This window comes from Agelaius phoeniceus, chromosome 2, assembly GCF_051311805.1.
Source record: "Agelaius phoeniceus isolate bAgePho1 chromosome 2, bAgePho1.hap1, whole genome shotgun sequence".
NCBI classification, from domain to species: Eukaryota; Metazoa; Chordata; class Aves; order Passeriformes; family Icteridae; genus Agelaius; species Agelaius phoeniceus.
The window spans coordinates 89819978-89839108 of record NC_135266.1 but is presented as its reverse complement, the minus strand read 5'-3'; the positions used below and the strand labels follow the sequence as shown (position 1 = coordinate 89839108).

The 19131-nt window shown below is 47.8% G+C and overlaps 2 pseudogenes; one reads left to right on the top strand and one right to left on the bottom strand.

The window, feature by feature from the left end:
- The first annotated feature begins 3625 nt into the window (after nt 1-3625).
- Nucleotides 3626-4627, top strand: LOC129117661 (epidermal differentiation-specific protein pseudogene; annotated as a pseudogene).
- Nucleotides 4628-9708: 5081 nt separating this feature from the next.
- On the bottom strand, nt 9709-10710 carry LOC143693479 (epidermal differentiation-specific protein pseudogene; annotated as a pseudogene).
- Between the last annotated feature and the right edge of the window lie 8421 nt (nt 10711-19131).

Genomic DNA, 19131 nt, shown 5'->3' with positions numbered 1-19131 from the left:
CCTCAGAACAGGTTCAGGTGTGTTTGGGTAAACACAGAATATAAAGCGTGGGCTTAAGGTCATATCTTGTATGGCCAGTAAAAGGTGATGTTACACATTAACCACTTCTGTTATTTCCTAATGATGCTGTGTTTGTTTCTGTGTTTCAGGGCTCTGGTGCAGCTCCTTTGGGTCAGCTTTGTGAAGGAGCCACTGTGACTCTGCACCTGCAGGGCAGCTCCATTGCCCAGGCAACCTCCATCACAGGAGTGCAGGACACCAGCAGACAGGATGTCCTGCTGCACATGCCATAACCTATGGGTTTTTGGCTAGAAGATTTATCATTCACTTGGGGGAACTCTAGCTCTTTTCCAAGTACAGAATTCTCAAACTTGCTGTTTGCAAGCTAGCAAGTTTTTACTGTGGCTTTCCTCCCTACTCATTTCATCTGCTACTGGAATTCCCACAGCATGAATTTACAGCATCTTTCAATGTATCCAACACTGAAAAGCCATTGTGGGAAGCAGGGCTGAAGCAACTTATTTTATTCCCCAAATGCATCTTCAAACACATCTTTCCTTTACCCAATAACAGAGCTGCCCCACTTTCAATTCAGTTCCTGATGGTTCCTTTAATTTTTTCTTGGTTTCCTTGTCAGACTATTCCTCCCCCCTATGCTGCTGTGTTTTCCTGGCAGTGCCTTATTGACTCTGTGTTAATCGGAGCAATCCTACAGCAAAGCTCAAATGAGATTCTCCATCCCTGTAAATCAAATCTCAAAAAATGCAAAGAGCACTGCTGACAAAAGCAGTAATGAGACACTTTCCTTCAGGGATCTGTAGAGGTCATAAGGAAAATAAATGTGACACACTGAAATGTGTGCAGCTGGTTGTTCCTATAAGGAATTCCCTTCCCTGGAGCTAACTTGGTTTTGCATTTACCTGGCCCCAAAGCCCAGTCCATTGAACAGTCTCCCCATCAAATCTCTGTGCTTCCAATTTAGAAAGAAGGAAGTTTTAGGGACCATGTCAGAGGCCTTGCAGAAATCCGGGTAGATAACCTCTGTAGCCCTTCCCTTTTCCACTGAAGTTGTCGCTCCATTGTAAAAAGACAGTAGGTTATTTGCACTGGGCTTTCCTTTGCTGAAGCTGTGCAAATCATAATCACTTCCCTGTCTTTCATGTGCCTACAAATCCAGAAAATGCGAAGCAGGAAGCAGTTTGAGTTACTTAATTGGTAACACATCTCCTTGCTGAATCACCCTAACTAAGCAAGTTAAGAGAGTAGGTGAATACTCTGATAAAAGAGAAGAAATCTTTCTAGGTCTCTTCTCCCTTGAGGAAGTACCATCTCTTGGAGCAGAAGTGCTGTGCTGCTGGCACCTAAATGCCTGTGCTGTCATTCACACGGTGAGCTCATGATAAACCTTATCAGGATCAATGGAAACCATGAACAAATGGTGACCCCCAAGGGTCTGTCCTGCCACCAGTGCTATCAAATGCCTTCCTTGATATCACAGACATGGGGTCAGGTGCAGCCTCCCTGAGTTTGCAGATGAGCCCAAGCTGAGTGGTGTGTGGCCATGCTGGAAGGAAGGGATTGTTAAGAAGGACCTTGAGAAGCCTGAGAAATGGCCCGATGTGAATCCCATAAATTTCAGCAAGGCTGAGTGCAAGGCCCTGCAGCTGGATGTCAGAGCAATCACCAGGGGCAGCGTAGGCTGAGGGAGGAATGGGCTGAGGGCAGCCCTGTGGGGAAGGAACTGAGAACGCCGGTGGATGAAAGACTGGACGTGACCTGACACTTGCCACCTAGAAAGCCAAATGCATCCTGGGCTGCAGAAAGTGTAGCTTGCAGGATGAGGGAGATGATCCTTCCCTTCTAATCTGCTGTGGTGAGACTCTAGCTGGAGCACTGCATGCAACCCTGGGGTTTCCTGAACAAGAGAGACACAGACCTGTTACAGCAGATCTAGTGGTGGGCCATGGAAATGGTCAGAGGGCTGGAGAACCTCCTACAAAGAAGGGCAGAGATACTTGCAGAGATACTTGCTTCAGCCAAGAGAAGACAAGGCTTCTGGGAGACCTTATTGGAGCATTTCAAAATATAAAGAGGCTTATAAGAAAAGCAGAGAGAGAGAGTCTTTTTACTATGGCCTTTCAAGCTGAAAGAGCATAGGTTTAGGCTAGACCTTTCAAAGGAATTCTTCACTGTGAGGGTGGTGAGTCACTGGAAGAGGTTCTCTAGAGAAGATGTGGGTACCTCATCCTTGGATCTCCCCCCTTAGTCAGTTTGTAGGCAACACCACCTTGGGTGAGTGTTGTGTGCTGGAGGCTAAGAAGGCTCTGCAGAGGGATCAGTGGGCTGAGGCCGATGGAATGAAGCTCAGCAAGGCCAAGGGCCGAGTCCTGCCCTGCAGTCACAAAAGCCCCACACATGGTTGCCAGCAGCTGAACATGAGCCAGCTGTGCCCAGGTGGCCAGGAAGGCCAGTGGCACCTGGCCTGCATCAGCAATGCTGTGGCCAGCAGGAGCAGGGCAGGGATTGTGCCCCTGTGCTCAGCACTGGTGGGGCCACACCTCGAGTGCTCTGCCCAGTTCTGGGCCCCTCACTGCAAGGAAGACATGGAGGGGCTGGAGTGAGTCCAGAGAAGGGAAATGAGCTGTTGAAGGATCTGGAGCACAGGCTCTTGAAGGATCTGATGTGGAGTGGCCAGAGGAGCTGGGGTTGCTCCAATTAATGTGTTCCAGTTACTGTGGTTCAGACGGATGCGGAACGGGGACAGACATGAAGCCATGTTCTAAGGTTATCAGGTCACTCACACTTCAAGGAACTTTTGAACCAGAGCAATGAGATGTCTGGTTGTAGGGCATCAAAACCAAGATAGAATATGAATGATTTTTGATTCCTGAGCATGATATCAACCACTCCTAGTTAATTGGAATTGGGTGATTCTCAATTCAATTCTGTGCAAGTATAAATGCAGACAGGTGAGACGCTCTGCACACACCGCAGCCCTGCCCTGGAGGAATTGCCCTGAGCTCTCCCCAGCTGACAGCAAGGTAAGAGGCACCCTTGGCACAGGAGAGCTGGAAGGGTTTCTTGGGCAGCTGCTGTGAAATGCAGGCCAAGGGCAGGAGGCTTTAGTGCTGGGCTGAGAGCTGCAGCACAGGCGTGAGGGTCTGCTGTGTGTGTGTGCAGAGACTGAAGGCATCTCTCAGGGCATGAGGAGATGGATGGCTGCTGCAGGAGAGACACACCTCACCAAGGGAGAGAGTGGCTGGAGGGGCCAGAGATACACAGTTGTGGGGGGTGAATAGGAGGGTATTTACAGCTTAATTTTGGGAATACACCTAAACCAACACATACAACTAATTTGAACTCAGTAGTTGTGGGCACATGTCTTGTTTTATGTTTTCCCTCAAAACTGAAATTTTTGTCATGCTCTCACTCCTTTCCAGATGCTGCCATGTTTATATTCTGCTAAAAACTTTCTACTTTTCCTTTTCTGCACCACACTTCCCATAATTTTCTGTCTGGAATATAAAGTCTTCTTACAAGCTCTGCTTGTTTTCTGTCTTCCTTTTGTGCAGGCTGCCATCCAGCTCCTATAGCAAGAAATCTGCATCCCAGAAGTCCTGCAGAGATGGGCAAAATCATCATTTATGAGCATGCCAACTTCCAGGGTTTGTCCAGAGAATTCACCACTGACACTCCCAACCTAACAGCTCTGGATTGGAATGATATTGTCTCCTCAGTGAAAGTAATTGGCCAGCCTTGGGTGGCTTATGAGCATACAGACTACAGAGGTCGATTTCTGGTGTTTGAGGAGGGAGAATATAGCTTTGTGGGTAATGAAATGAATGACAAGATCAGCTCTCTGCAGGTGATCACTGAAAATCTGCACAATCCCCAGATCACTCTCTACGAACACATTGATTATCAAGGGAAGAGCAGAATAATAAGAGAAGCAACCAACCTGGCTGCGGGACATGACAATGACATCGTGTCTTCCCACAAAGTCCAGAGAGGTGTCTGGCTGCTGTGTGAGCACGGTGATGGAAGTGGATTTCAATACCTTGCCCGAGAGCACGAGCACCTTCCAAACTACAAGGCAATCGATTTCAACGACAAGCTTTCCTTCCTGCGCCCCCTGCGCCCTGGCTGTGGCTGTTAGAATGCAAGTCCGGCAGCGCTGAGAAAAGATGCAGCCCCGGCAAGAAATTTGACACCCGGATCTCCGCCTCTGCTTGTGCTGCCTTTTCCCCCAGTGTCACAGACCACCGAATGTCAGCGCTCCCTGCTGAGCTGCACTGCAGAGCTGCACTTCTCTATCCTGCCTTGCACGCTTCTCCCTCCCCACGAATGCAAGAATCATCAGGCTTGATGCTATGAAAGAGTGTCCAAGCTAGAGGAGGCATGCCACATGTGTGAAACCTGTTGTACCCTCAGCTGGCATTGCAGAGTCCTGGCCTATGGAATGTAGAAGCATTGCGTGTTGTGTCTGTGGCTGAGTCAAACAGAAAGTGCCAGTGCAGCACCAGCATCACATCCTTTGTAATTTGCATTGCAATGCCCTTGTGCTACCGTGGCCTCTGCCACTGTCTGTAATCCTATTTGTTTTGCTGCCATTAAAGAATCCTTTGCAATCAGCAGTGGGTCTGTTTTGTGCATCTTTGGAATAGATAAATATTGCACTTTCATGCTGAGATGTCTCTGTGTATCCAGAGAATGGTCCCCACAGTCACTTCCAAACCGTTTTTCCTGGATGTCTCCTGCAGAATTTTGTTTCCTTCTGGTTTAACTGCTCATTAACAGTGGGGTCAGGCTTGACTCAAAATGTCTTGGTGAGCATGTAGATCATTGCTGATCCTGGCCAAACTCTCACCTGCACATTGTACCTGGCTATCACTTGCTTGGTTGTATCTCAAGGCAGTGATTGTAGCGATGATGCAGTCTTCCACTGCCCTAAATCACATCCTAAACAGAATGGTTTCAGTAATTTCAATTCTTTAATCCTAATGGTAAAACCTGCCTTGTTTTTTAAACCCGTAACAGCCTGATAAGGAAGGAGGAATGACCAGGGATATCAGGACCTGGTCAGTTGTGTGCAAGTTCAGCTGGAAGTGCAGAGTCTCAGCCCTCCTGCAGCAGTGCCTGATGGCAGCTGTACCCTGAGCTGGGCACTGTGGCAGCTGTCCCAGGGCAGCTCTGCCCTGCAGGGTTCCTCTCCCTCTGTGCTTGCCTGCTGTGGGCCCTGATTTCCTCCTGCCCTGGTCACAGGCAGGAGCTGCACTTGGCCTCTTTGAACCTCATGAGGTGCACACGGTGCCAGGGCTGGAGCTTGCCAAGGTCCCTTTTGATGGTCCCTGAGGACAGTTCTGTCTGTCTGTCTGTGTGTCTGTGTGTCTGTGGCTGCCATGCCCAGCTGAAGCTGTGCTCCCTGTGCTGAGACTCAGTGCCCCTCTCAGCTCCCTGTGCCCCCCTGCAGCCTCTCTCCTCCTGTTCTCACCCACTGACACAGCCCTGGCCACTTTCCCAACGCTTCCTGTTCCCTCAGCCCCCTGCTGGAAATATTTGCACAGCAGTGCAGTACCAAACCTTGCTGTCCCACACTGCTGCCTCTGGCCTGGCTTCATGACCAGCATGGGACAATATCTGCCCATTCTCCATCCTGCCATCAGCAGCAGCTTGAAGGAGAAAACCCCTGGAGCTTCCTGCCAGCCTAAACTGTTCCAGGAGTGCATACACCCTGCTTGGAATGTGACAGGCACAGCTACCCCTGCCCCAGGGAGGAGTGCAATCCTACAGAACAGCAAAGGAAAGGTTCAAGGAGGGATATGGATCTGGTGGTTTCAGGAACTTTTTCATCTGCTATTGCAAAGGGGTTTTTTTTGGTTGGTTTTTGTGTCGGATTTTTTTTTTTTATAGCAACAGATACTTGTAAGTTTTTCAGTAATCAGAAGATGAAATAAAGATGGAGAAGGTCTTTGAGCCTTCATTGGAAGGGATTACATTTGACAAGAGAGCAGGTAAGAGCTGCTGCTGAATTGGGAGGGAAGTCTGATGTCAGGGAAATGGAATTTATAAATATACAACAAGTAATCCCCAAGTTATTGTACACATGACTTGATGATGACATTTTTTCAAGGAAATTGAACAAAGAATGAAGTCAGGCATAAAGTGACAAGGGTTTTTAAATCTTCCTTGGAATTACTGACAGAAAGATTTATTCTGGAATGGACTTCCCTAGACCAAGGCCTTTTTCAAAGCAGAGACACCACCAAAGGAAAACAGATTACTCAGGGCCATCTTCAAGTGATTTTTGAGAAACTGCAAAGGTGGAGATTCCCCAGGGTCTCTGGCCTTTCTGCCAGTGCTGAACAATCCTTGGCATGAATTGTTTATTCCTTATTTTATGTCTGAGTTTCCCTGCTGCCATCTAAGATTCTTTCCAGCTGTCCTTTGCTGGGCCCCTCTGATAACAGGGAGCCTTGTCTTCTGCAGGCTGAACAGGACCAGGTCCCTCAGACTCTCCTGGTTCATGGGATGCTCCTGTGCCATCCAGTGGCCTCTATGGGCCTCCACCATTTTGTTCACATTGACCTTTTAATAGGGCATCTGAAACAGATGCAGTATTCCAGGTGAGCGCTCTGTTCAGAGGAAATGGAATTAACTCTTCCCTTACCCTGCTCCTCCAGCTCTCATGCTGTGCAGGATGCAAGTGCCCTTCAACTTCTTATCCACCAACAGAAAGGAGAGAGAGAGAGAGAGAGAGAGAGAGAAGCCATTCTGACAGGACTGGAATTAATCTCTCAGGGGCTGGATATGCTCAATACTGTCATGCCTGAGGTAGGGTAAAACCTGTACAGAAGGATTGAGTAGAACAGCTCCTCTTCAAAATGAGCCTAAAAAAGGAGTTTGTGGGATTGAAAAGAACAAAACAGGAAAAATCCTTTGCTGACAGACTACAGGGAAGTTGGAGGTTGGTGACCAGGATGCTTTTCTCTTCCTCTGACTATGCTCCAAAGAGTTGAGATGTGTGAGTCAAGTGAGCCAACTCTGTCAGTGTGAGAGGGCATCTGGCTGAAATCATCAGGAAAGCAACGATGGCTGAGCAACCTCAGTGTTGAGAGAGGCATGTGAGATAACATCAGTGAAACACCTGATCACTCCTGCAAATGCACCTCCTGAAAGAATCAGTTTGCAATCTTTTTGTGCTCTCCTTGGCTTGGTAGCAAACTGCTCTCCTCACTGGCAAACCTACAGTGAAAGTTTGCTTAGGCAGGAGAAAGAAAGTCAAGAAAAGAGGCAGACCTGTTGGATCTCAAGTCCTTCAAACAATTATTCTCTGCAGTTAATGAGTAATAAATCTGCTGTCTGCACACAGAAATATGGTAACTTTTCTGTTTGGGGAAAGCAGAGAAGTTTGCTGTGAGAGGCTGCAGCTGCTCTTTTCTCTGATCCTTTCACAATTCTCTGAGTTTCTTTTGCAGAAAGATTTTCTTTCCCTGATAGACAATTTTTCAGGAATTCTGAAAGAAGGCATGGACCAGGGATGAAAATGTGGGTAGCACCTGTGAGGTGTTCCTAGACATGATTCTTACTCGAAATGACTCTGAAATCCAGAAGATATTGTGAGCAGGATGTAAGTGTGCTGTGGGAGCGAGGTGCTTGTGTGTTTTTCCTGAGAAGCTGTGGAGAAAGAGGGAGGGAAAGAGAGAGGTATTTCCAGAACAGACTAGCCAATAAATCTGCTGTGAGCCTGCACATCTGTAATGTGAGATAATCAGCTGATTTAGACCCTTTCTTTAGAGCAAGATTCCTCAGGAGCAATATAGCTCAGCTAATACTCAGATTTGCCAGTCCTGATCAGTAAATTGTGAGATTGAGGGATGCTGCAAGGCAGGAGGATTGTGGGTCACAAGACAATTCAGGTTGAAAGTGACCTTAGGGTGCCCTCAGGTCCAGTCTGCTGCTTGATGAGGCCAGAGACCCTGAGGAATGTCCATCCCTGTGGTTGTTCAGAAATCACTTGAAGATTGCCACGAGTAACCTGTTTTCCTTTGGTGGTATCTTTGCTGTGAAAAAGGCCTTGGTCTAGGGAGGTCCTTTCCAGAATAAATCTTTCTGTCATTAATTCTAAGGATGATTTAAAAACCTTTGTCACTTTCTGGCTAATTGCATTAGTTCAATTTCCTTGAAAAAAATGTCATCATCAAGTCATGTGTACAATACCTTGGGGATTACTTGTTGGACATTTATGAACTCTATTTCTCCAACCTCAGACTTCCCTCCCCATTCCTCCACAGGCTCTCACCTTCTCTTTTGTCAAATGTAATTCCCTCTATTGAAGGGTCAAAGTCTTTTAAACCTTTACTTCATCCTCCTATTACTGAAAAACTTACAAGAACCTTTTGCTAGATTTTTGGTACCCTACACTTCTACAGTTGTTTGGATACTGTCTCTGATTAGAAAGAAAAAAACTATGCAATAGTAAATGCAGAACTTCTGACACATTCCCATCCATATTCCTCCTTGAACCTTTCCTTTGCTGTTCTGTAGGATTGCACTCCTCCCTGGGGCAGGGGTAGCTGTGCCTGTCACATTCCAAGCAGGGTGTATGCACTCCTGGAACAGTTTAGGCTGGCAGGAAGCTCCAGGGGTTTTCTCCTTCAAGCTGCTGCTGATGGCAGGATGGAGAATGGGCAGATATTGTCCCATGCTGGTCATGAAGCCAGGCCAGAGGCAGCAGTGTGGGACAGCAAGGTTTGGTACTGCACTGCTGTGCAAATATTTCCAGCAGGGGGCTGAGGGAACAGGAAGCGTTGGGAAAGTGGCCAGGGCTGTGTCAGTGGGTGAGAACAGGAGGAGAGAGGCTGCAGGGGGGCACAGGGAGCTGAGAGGGGCACTGAGTCTCAGCACAGGGAGCACAGCTTCAGCTGGGCACGGCAGCCACAGACACACAGACACACAGACACACAGACAGACAGACAGAACTGTCCTCAGGGACCATCAAAAGGGACCTTGGCAAGCTCCAGCCCTGGCACCGTGTGCACCTCATGAGGTTCAAAGAGGCCAAGTGCAGCTCCTGCCTGTGACCAGGGCAGGAGGAAATCAGGGCCCACAGCAGGCAAGCACAGAGGGAGAGGAACCCTGCAGGGCAGAGCTGCCCTGGGACAGCTGCCACAGTGCCCAGCTCAGGGTACAGCTGCCATCAGGCACTGCTGCAGGAGGGCTGAGACTCTGCACTTCCAGCTGAACTTGCACACAACTGACCAGGTCCTGATATCCCTGGTCATTCCTCCTTCCTTATCAGGCTGTTACGGGTTTAAAAAACAAGGCAGGTTTTACCATTAGGATTAAAGAATTGAAATTACTGAAACCATTCTGTTTAGGATGTGATTTAGGGCAGTGGAAGACTGCATCATCGCTACAATCACTGCCTTGAGATACAACCAAGCAAGTGATAGCCAGGTACAATGTGCAGGTGAGAGTTTGGCCAGGATCAGCAATGTCTACATGCTCACCAAGACATTTTGAGTCAAGCCTGACCCCACTGTTAATGAGCAGTTAAACCAGAAGGAAACAAAATTCTGCAGGAGACATCCAGGAAAAACGGTTTGGAAGTGACTGTGGGGACCATTCTCTGGATACACAGAGACATCTCAGCATGAAAGTGCAATATTTATCTATTCCAAAGATGCACAAAACAGACCCACTGCTGATTGCAAAGGATTCTTTAATGGCAGCAAAACAAATAGGATTACAGACAGTGGCAGAGGCCACGGTAGCACAAGGGCATTGCAATGCAAATTACAAAGGATGTGATGCTGGTGCTGCACTGGCACTTTCTGTTTGACTCAGCCACAGACACAACACGCAATGCTTCTACATTCCATAGGCCAGGACTCTGCAATGCCAGCTGAGGGTACAACAGGTTTCACACATGTGGCATGCCTCCTCTAGCTTGGACACTCTTTCATAGCATCAAGCCTGATGATTCTTGCATTCGTGGGGAGGGAGAAGCGTGCAAGGCAGGATAGAGAAGTGCAGCTCTGCAGTGCAGCTCAGCAGGGAGCGCTGACATTCGGTGGTCTGTGACACTGGGGGAAAAGGCAGCACAAGCAGAGGCGGAGATCCGGGTGTCAAATTTCTTGCCGGGGCTGCATCTTTTCTCAGCGCTGCCGGACTTGCATTCTAACAGCCACAGCCAGGGCGCAGGGGGCGCAGGAAGGAAAGCTTGTCGTTGAAATCGATTGCCTTGTAGTTTGGAAGGTGCTCGTGCTCTCGGGCAAGGTATTGAAATCCACTTCCATCACCGTGCTCACACAGCAGCCAGACACCTCTCTGGACTTTGTGGGAAGACACGATGTCATTGTCATGTCCCGCAGCCAGGTTGGTTGCTTCTCTTATTATTCTGCTCTTCCCTTGATAATCAATGTGTTCGTAGAGAGTGATCTGGGGATTGTGCAGATTTTCAGTGATCACCTGCAGAGAGCTGATCTTGTCATTCATTTCATTACCCACAAAGCTATATTCTCCCTCCTCAAACACCAGAAATCGACCTCTGTAGTCTGTATGCTCATAAGCCACCCAAGGCTGGCCAATTACTTTCACTGAGGAGACAATATCATTCCAATCCAGAGCTGTTAGGTTGGGAGTGTCAGTGGTGAATTCTCTGGACAAACCCTGGAAGTTGGCATGCTCATAAATGATGATTTTGCCCATCTCTGCAGGACTTCTGGGATGCAGATTTCTTGCTATAGGAGCTGGATGGCAGCCTGCACAAAAGGAAGACAGAAAACAAGCAGAGCTTGTAAGAAGACTTTATATTCCAGACAGAAAATTATGGGAAGTGTGGTGCAGAAAAGGAAAAGTAGAAAGTTTTTAGCAGAATATAAACATGGCAGCATCTGGAAAGGAGTGAGAGCATGACAAAAATTTCAGTTTTGAGGGAAAACATAAAACAAGACATGTGCCCACAACTACTGAGTTCAAATTAGTTGTATGTGTTGGTTTAGGTGTATTCCCAAAATTAAGCTGTAAATACCCTCCTATTCACCCCCCACAACTGTGTATCTCTGGCCCCTCCAGCCACTCTCTCCCTTGGTGAGGTGTGTCTCTCCTGCAGCAGCCATCCATCTCCTCATGCCCTGAGAGATGCCTTCAGTCTCTGCACACACACACAGCAGACCCTCACGCCTGTGCTGCAGCTCTCAGCCCAGCACTAAAGCCTCCTGCCCTTGGCCTGCATTTCACAGCAGCTGCCCAAGAAACCCTTCCAGCTCTCCTGTGCCAAGGGTGCCTCTTACCTTGCTGTCAGCTGCAGGGCTGGGGAGAGCTCAGGGCAATTCCTCCAGGGCAGGGCTGCGGTGTGTGCAGAGCGTCTCACCTGTCTGCATTTATAGCTGGCTCAGAAGTCTTGTGCAACACCCCAGGTGACAGCATGAAAAGTGACCAAAACTCTCCAAAAGCCAGATCAGCCACAGTAATTCAGACACACCAAAGTACATTGTGACACAGGGGCTGTGGAAGTTTCCTGCTTGTGGCAATTTGTAATCTTGCCTTCCTGGGAAGTGCTTAGAATGCACAAGGACTTTTTATAGGAGATACCCGATCGGGATATCCGGGTCACCGAGATGATATTGGAGCACCAGTTTTTGAAAAAAAAACCAAAAAATCCCTTTTGTCCTTAGTATCATGGAATCATTACTTTTGGAAAAGGCCTCCAAGATTATCAAGCCCAACCTTTGCCAAAATGCCACCACGCCCACTAATCCATACTGCAAATATCACTTCAACTTCCCTCCCCTGGCATCATAACCAGCATGGGACAATATCTCCACATTCTCTATCCTGCCATAAGCAGCAGCTTGAAGTAGAGATCCCTCAAAGATCCTTCCAGCTTAAATGCTTCAAGGAGTCCATGCACTCTCCTTGGCCCGTCATGGGGACAGCTACCTGTGCACCAGAGATGAGTACAAGGCTACAAAACAGCAAAGAAATGGTTCAAGGAGGGATACGGATGGGAATGGTAGAGGAAATTTGCATTTGCTCTTGCTGAGGTTTGTTTTGGGGTGTATTTAATCAAAGATAGAATCTGAACAAATGAGGAAGTGTCACATCCAAAAATCTAAAAAAGGATTCTTGAACATTTTTCAGTGATAAGAGGATGAAGTAAAGGTGGAGAAGGACTTTGAGCCTTCAATAGAGGGAATTACATTTGACAAAAGAGCAGGTGAGAGCCTGTGGAGGAATGGGGAGGGAAGTCTGAGGTTGGGGAAATAGAGTTCATAGATGTCCATCAAGTAAACTTGAGGTTGTTGTACACCTGACTTGATGATGACACTCTTTCATTGAAATTGAAAAATGGATGCAATTAGGCAGAAAGTGACAAAGGCTTTTAAACCATCCTTAGAATACTGACAGAAAGATAGATTGTGGAAGTCCAAGGCCGTGTTCACAGCAGAGCAACTTCCAAACATGACCAGGTTACTCGTGGCCATCTTCAAGTGATTTCTAACAATTCCTATGGTGGAGATTCCCCAGGGTCACTGACCTTTCTTCCAATGCTAAAAAACTCTTAGGGCTATGGCTACTTTCCTTATTTTCAGTCAGAGCTTCCCTGTTTCCAGGTAAGACCCTTTCCAGATGTCCTTTTGCTGAGCCCTTTTAGAATCCTTAGCCTTGTCTCTTCCATGGCTAAGAAAAATTTTCATGATGATGTCAGACAATTTTAAATCACACCACCCAGAGAAGTTGGATAGTCTGCATACTCTGAGGTTTTTTAGAGCTGACCGGTTTTTTAGAGCCAACAGCAAGCATAATTCACCTCACAGCTGTCCCTGTGTCAAGCAGCTGACTGGACCCAAAGGCAATCAAAGGTCACTTTGGAATTCAATTACCCACCAAACCTACAATCTTCCTGGCTCCCTGGATCATTCAAACTCATCACAGGACCAACACAGGCAAATCCCAGTATTTCCTGAGCCATATTGCTCCTGAGGAATCCTGTTGTAAATAAAGATGATCCATGTCCCTTGTCCATCCCATTCAGCCTTGTCAGACCAAGGCTGTCCTGATGGGGATTTCTGAGCACTGACATTGCCTCAGTGGGTCTAATGAGCTCCTTTGCATTGTCCTTGCACTCAGCAATTAATGTGTCCCTGCAATTTGTCTGCCCTCAGTTTAATGTTTGGGGCTTTCGTGGTGAATTTGGTTTTTTGGAAGGGAAATTTTTCAAGATGTGGCTCTCCTGCTTGCCAGGGAGTAGAAGTACAATCACATCCAAGCACAAGTGCAAGAAAAAGAGAACTGAGAGAGCATCTGTGGATCTGTAGGATTTCAACACACAAGATGCTCTTCTGAGAAAGCCCATGGCAGTTTGTACAAACAGCTGATCAAGATTGAAAATAAAAGGAAAGAACACTAAAGTTAAGTTAAGGTGTGTTCATTTTTTTCATGGCAAACCCCCAGTTCCAGGGTTTCTGTCTGGCCAAGTCACTTTTTGAGTGCCATGTGTAGGGATAGCTCAGGATGAGCAGAGTTCAGCCCCAGGAGCTCCTCCTGCTCAGCTGCTGGAGCCCAGGCTGCAGGCTCTCTGTCCAGGGCTGCTTTTCCCAGTGCCACTGGCCAGGCTGCAGGGGCAGCCCGTGCTGGGCTCTGCTGTGTGACCCAGGGACAGGTACCTGGGCACGGAAAGGACACGGACACGGACACGGCACCGGCTGGCACACACCAGGGGCTGCCCTCAGCCACCCACAGCTGGCACCACCAGCACTCCCACTGAATGGAATGGAAGACAGACAGCCCCCTCTCCTTCCTGCTCTGCAGCCCACCCACATGGAAGCCCTCTAGTGAAGACCTGCACACCCTCACTCTCCACAGCCACCAGCACCTGCACACGTGCTCCCAACGGGACTGAGAGCCCCCAGCCTGTCCAGTCTCACACCTGGCTCTGGGCTCTCTGAGCAGAACACACTTTGGTGTCTCCTAGTCCCTGGCTAGTGCAGCTTGGTGCTTGCAGCCAGCCCACACACACCAGACACTGTTCTCATTGGTGTTCTGGCAGTCGTGGGTGCCTTGAATCCCAGCACGAGTCTCCTGCCGGCCTGAAATCCCTGTCTATATCCATGCCCTGCTTGTTGGCTGCTCCAGCTCAAACTTTGCTGGGATATCACAGCATTATGATTCCTTTTGAATCAGAAAGGTCTTTGTTAAATAAACTTCATTGAGCAGATGCTGTTGTATTTCACACACCCTTACAAGTTGGTCTTCCCACACTTTGAATTTCCATGTGCTGGAAGCTGCAGACACAAAGAGCACGATAGATCTCAGTGGGACAGGAGGAGACACCTGTAGAGCTGGTGAATGAAGAAGGGCACCCTAGGATTCATTGCCCCAGAGCTTATGGGATGCTGTGCTCTGCAACTCTGCAGAATCCTAGGAGCACTCAAAGCATGTGATCAAGTAATGACACTCTCCATACTCCAACAAACTGTTTTTCTTCAGTGCTCCCTGTAGATTTTTCCCCAAGTCCAGCAGGTTTCTGGAGAAGCACCACTGAAAATGGCCATCCTGGGTGTTCCACAGTCTCAGATCCCAGGAATCACAGAGGTAGAGTTTCCAAGAGCACACCAAAGGTTTTGTCACCTGTGTGATCACAGAAGAAATTATTTGCTCTAAGACCTCTGTGTCAGCATCAGTTTGGATCCTGTGACCATGAGATCTTTCAGTGCACTGCAAAGAGCTCTCGTGGTTGACAGCAAAGTCTGGCATCAGGGAGAATAACTTGAGGTAGGACATAATTTTTGCCCATGTAGTGAAAAAAAGAAAGAAGGATCAGGAAGTGAGGAGAACCAAGATGTCTGGATCAAAGATTTCAAAAGCAAAAATAAGCTGGGGCAGCACAGTCTCTGCTTTCTTGTTCCGTAGAAAGAAAGAGAAACAGTTGATGCAAGAGAAATATTACAAAGAAACATTATCTGAAGCGTTTACTTCAGCCTGAACTAGGGAAATGCTTGGAGTCATACTTAGCACAAGATTGCGACTTGGCAAGTGTGAACACCATCCCTAAACATATGCAAGTGTATAATTACAAAACTGACAGTATAAACCACCATTTACAATATTCAGTATTTTGCACAAAATAAATATCTGCAAAGATCTCTGGTGGTTTTTTGCCATGCCTCTGCTTTAGAATTCTGACTTTGAAGCTGGTTTTACACCATATTAGTTGGTCCCTATTTACCCCCAGTTTCTGGGTTCTACACTGTGTTCTTCTGTCTGGTTTTGAGACAACAACAACATTGGTGCTTTTGTTTATTACCAACAATAGTACCATGCCCACCTATTGCTATACATAAATATATACATGAAAACATATGTCAAGGAATCAGAGAATGGTTTGGGCTGCAAGAGACCCTAAAGAACCCTTTGAGGGATGAGGCATCCACACCTTCAGAGAGCTGAACATGAGCCATCAGTGTTCCCAGGTGGCCAAGAAGGCCCATGGCACCTGGCCTGTATCAGCAATGGTGTGGCCAACAGGAGCAGGGCAGGGATTGTCCTCCTGTACTCAGCACAGTTGACAGCATGAAAAGTGACCAAAACTCTCCAAAAGCCAGATCAGCCACAGTAATTCAGACACACCAAAGTACATTGTGACACAGGGGCTGTGGAAGTTTCCTGCCTGTGACAATTTGTAATCTTGCCCTCCTGGGAAGTGCTTAAAATGCACAAGGATTTTTATGAGATTTCCAAGTCACAGAGATGACACTGGAGCACCAGGTTTTTAAAAAAATTTCCCTTTTGTCCTCAGTATCATGGAATCATTAAGGTTGGAAAAGGCCTCCAAGATCACCTAGTCCAATCTTTGATTGTGAACCACCATGCCCAGTGTCTTGGTTCAAGGCAAATTTTTCAGAGAACCCCCAAAGGGGCCCCTCTAGGAAAGCAGATTCAATTGGTCCCTCCCCACAACTGGTTCGGGAGGAAATACCTCCTTGGAGAAAATTGGAAAAAAACTGTTTATTAAACAATAAAACCTAAACAATGTTAAACAATAAAACCCCTTGCTGCTCCAAAAGAGATGACAAACTCAGAAAAGTCCCCTCCCCGGGTTGCAGCTCAGCTCACTCAGTCTCTTCTCAGTCCCACAGGCCCTGGAAATGGCGCGGCCCAGGCCCGGCCCGGTGGGCCCCAGGTGTGAGCTGCCGGTGCCCTGCTGGTGTTCAGGCCAGAGCAGGTTTGAACAGGACCAAAGAAAATGGGAAAAAAACCCCACAGTCCAGGGAACTTCTTTGCCTCAGCTAGCCAAAACTAACTAAAACAAAGGAGAGCTCTGTCCCGCTGTCTGTCCATCCACAGACAACACAGTCCAGGGGCAGGAAGGCGGAGGAGTGAGTGCAGTGTCTGAAAACAAACTGCTGCTTCTTCTCTCTCCCTTCACTCTCTGGAACAAGTCCTAAAGGTGCAAAGCTTATTATTCAGCATAAACAGAACAAGACAACTGGGGATAAAAGCATCATATAGTCAACCCAGGACACCCAGTAAACAATATTGCAAATGTCCCTTCTCCTTGTGTTTTGGATATTTTCAGGGATAATGACTCCACCACTTCACTGGCTTTGCCCATTCCAAATCTTAACTACTCTTGCAGGAAAGATGTTTTCCTTAATCACCAACCGGAACCTCTCCATACACAAGTTGAGGGCATTTCCCCTTGCTCCATCATTGGTTGACTGGAGAACAGAGTGACCCACTTGGCTACATCCTCCTATTTGGAGTTGTGGAGAGTGATAAGGTGCCCCCTGAGCCTCCTTTCCTCCAGGATAAACATCTCCAGCTCCCTCAGCTCTTCCTTATCAGACCTGTGCTCCAGACTTCACCAGCCTTGCTGCCCTTCTCTGGACTCCAGCACCTCAATGTCTTGCTGTGAGGGGCCCAAAATGAGCACAGCATTCCAGGTGTGGCCTGGCCTGTGCTGAGTACAGGAGGACAATCCCTGCCCTGCTCCTGCTGGCCACACCATTGCTGATACAGGCCAGGTGCCATGGGCCTTCTTGGCCACCTGGGAACACTGATGGCTCATGTTCAGCTCTCTGAAGGTGTGGATGCCCCATCCCTCAAAGGGTCCTTTAGGGTCTCTTGCAGCCCAAACCATTCTCTGATTCCTTGACATATGTTTTCATGTATATATTTATGTATAGCAATAGGTGGGCATGGTACTATTGTTGGTAATAAACAAAAGCACCAATGTTGTTGTTGTCTCAAAACCAGACAGAAGAACACAGTGTAGAACCCAGAAACTGGGGGTAAATAGGGACCAACTAATATGGTGTAAAACCAGCTTCAAAGTCAGAATTCTAAAGCAGAGGCATGGCAAAAAACCACCAGAGATCTTTGCAGATATTTATTTTGTGCAAAATACTGAATATTGTAAATGGTGGTTTATACTGTCAGTTTTGTAATTATACACTTGCATATGTTTAGGGATGGTGTTCACACTTGCCAAGTCACAATCTTGTGCTAAGCATGACTCCAAGCATTTCCCTAGTTCAGGCTGAAGTAAACGCTTCAGATAATGTTTTTTTGTAATATTTCTCTTGCATCAACTGTTTCTCTTTCTTTCTACGGAACAAGAAAGCAGAGACTGTGCTGCCCCAGCTTATTTTTGCTTTTGAAATCTTTGATCCAGACATCTTGGTTCTCCTCACTTCCTGATCCTTCTTTCTTTTTTTCACTACATGGGCAAAAATTATGTCCTACCTCAAGTTATTCTCCCTGATGCCAGACTTTGCTGTCAACCACGAGAGCTCTTTGCAGTGCACTGAAAGATCTCATGGTCACAGGATCCAAACTGATGCTGACACAGAGGTCTTAGAGCAAATAATTTCTTCTGTGATCACACAGGTGACAAAACCTTTGGTGTGCTCTTGGAAACTCTACCTCTGTGATTCCTGGGATCTGAGACTGTGGAACACCCAGGATGGCCATTTTCAGTGGTGCTTCTCCAGAAACCTGCTGGACTTGGGGAAAAATCTACAGGGAGCACTGAAGAAAAACAGTTTGTTGGAGTATGGAGAGTGTCATTACTTGATCACATGCTTTGAGTGCTCCTAGGATTCTGCAGAGTTGCAGAGCACAGCATCCCATAAGCTCTGGGGCAATGAATCCTAGGGTGCCCTTCTTCATTCACCAGCTCTACAGGTGTCTCCTCCTGTCCCACTGAGATCTATCGTGCTCTTTGTGTCTGCAGCTTCCAGCACATGGAAATTCAAAGTGTGGGAAGACCAACTTGTAAGGGTGTGTGAAATACAACAGCATCTGCTCAATGAAGTTTATTTAACAAAGACCTTTCTGATTCAAAAGGAATCATAATGCTGTGATATCCCAGCAAAGTTTGAGCTGGAGCAGCCAACAAGCAGGGCATGGATATAGACAGGGATTTCAGGCCGGCAGGAGACTCGTGCTGGGATTCAAGGCACCCACGACTGCCAGAACACCAATGAGAACAGTGTCTGGTGTGTGTGGGCTGGCTGCAAGCACCAAGCTGCACTAGCCAGGGACTAGGAGACACCAAAGTGTGTTCTGCTCAGAGAGCCCAGAGCCAGGTGTGAGACTGGACAGGCTGGGGGCTCTCAGTCCCGTTGGGAGCACGTGTGCAGGTGCTGGTGGCTGTGGAGAGTGAGGGTGTGCAGGTCTTCACTAGAGGGCTTCCATGTGGGTGGGCTGCAGAGCAGGAAGGAGAGGGGGCTGTCTGTCTTCCATTCCATTCAGTGGGAGTGCTGGTGGTGCCAGCTGTGGGTGGCTGAGGGCAGCCCCTGGTGTGTGCCAGCCGGTGCCGTGTCCGTGTCCGTGTCCTTTCCGTGCCCAGGTACCTGTCCCTGGGTCACACAGCAGAGCCCAGCACGGGCTGCCCCTGCAGCCTGGCCAGTGGCACTGGGAAAAGCAGCCCTGGACAGAGAGCCTGCAGCCTGGGCTCCAGCAGCTGAGCAGGAGGAGCTCCTGGGGCTGAACTCTGCTCATCCTGAGCTATCCCTACACATGGCACTCAAAAAGTGACTTGGCCAGACAGAAACCCTGGAACTGGGGGTTTGCCATGAAAAAAATGAACACACCTTAACTTAACTTTAGTGTTCTTTCCTT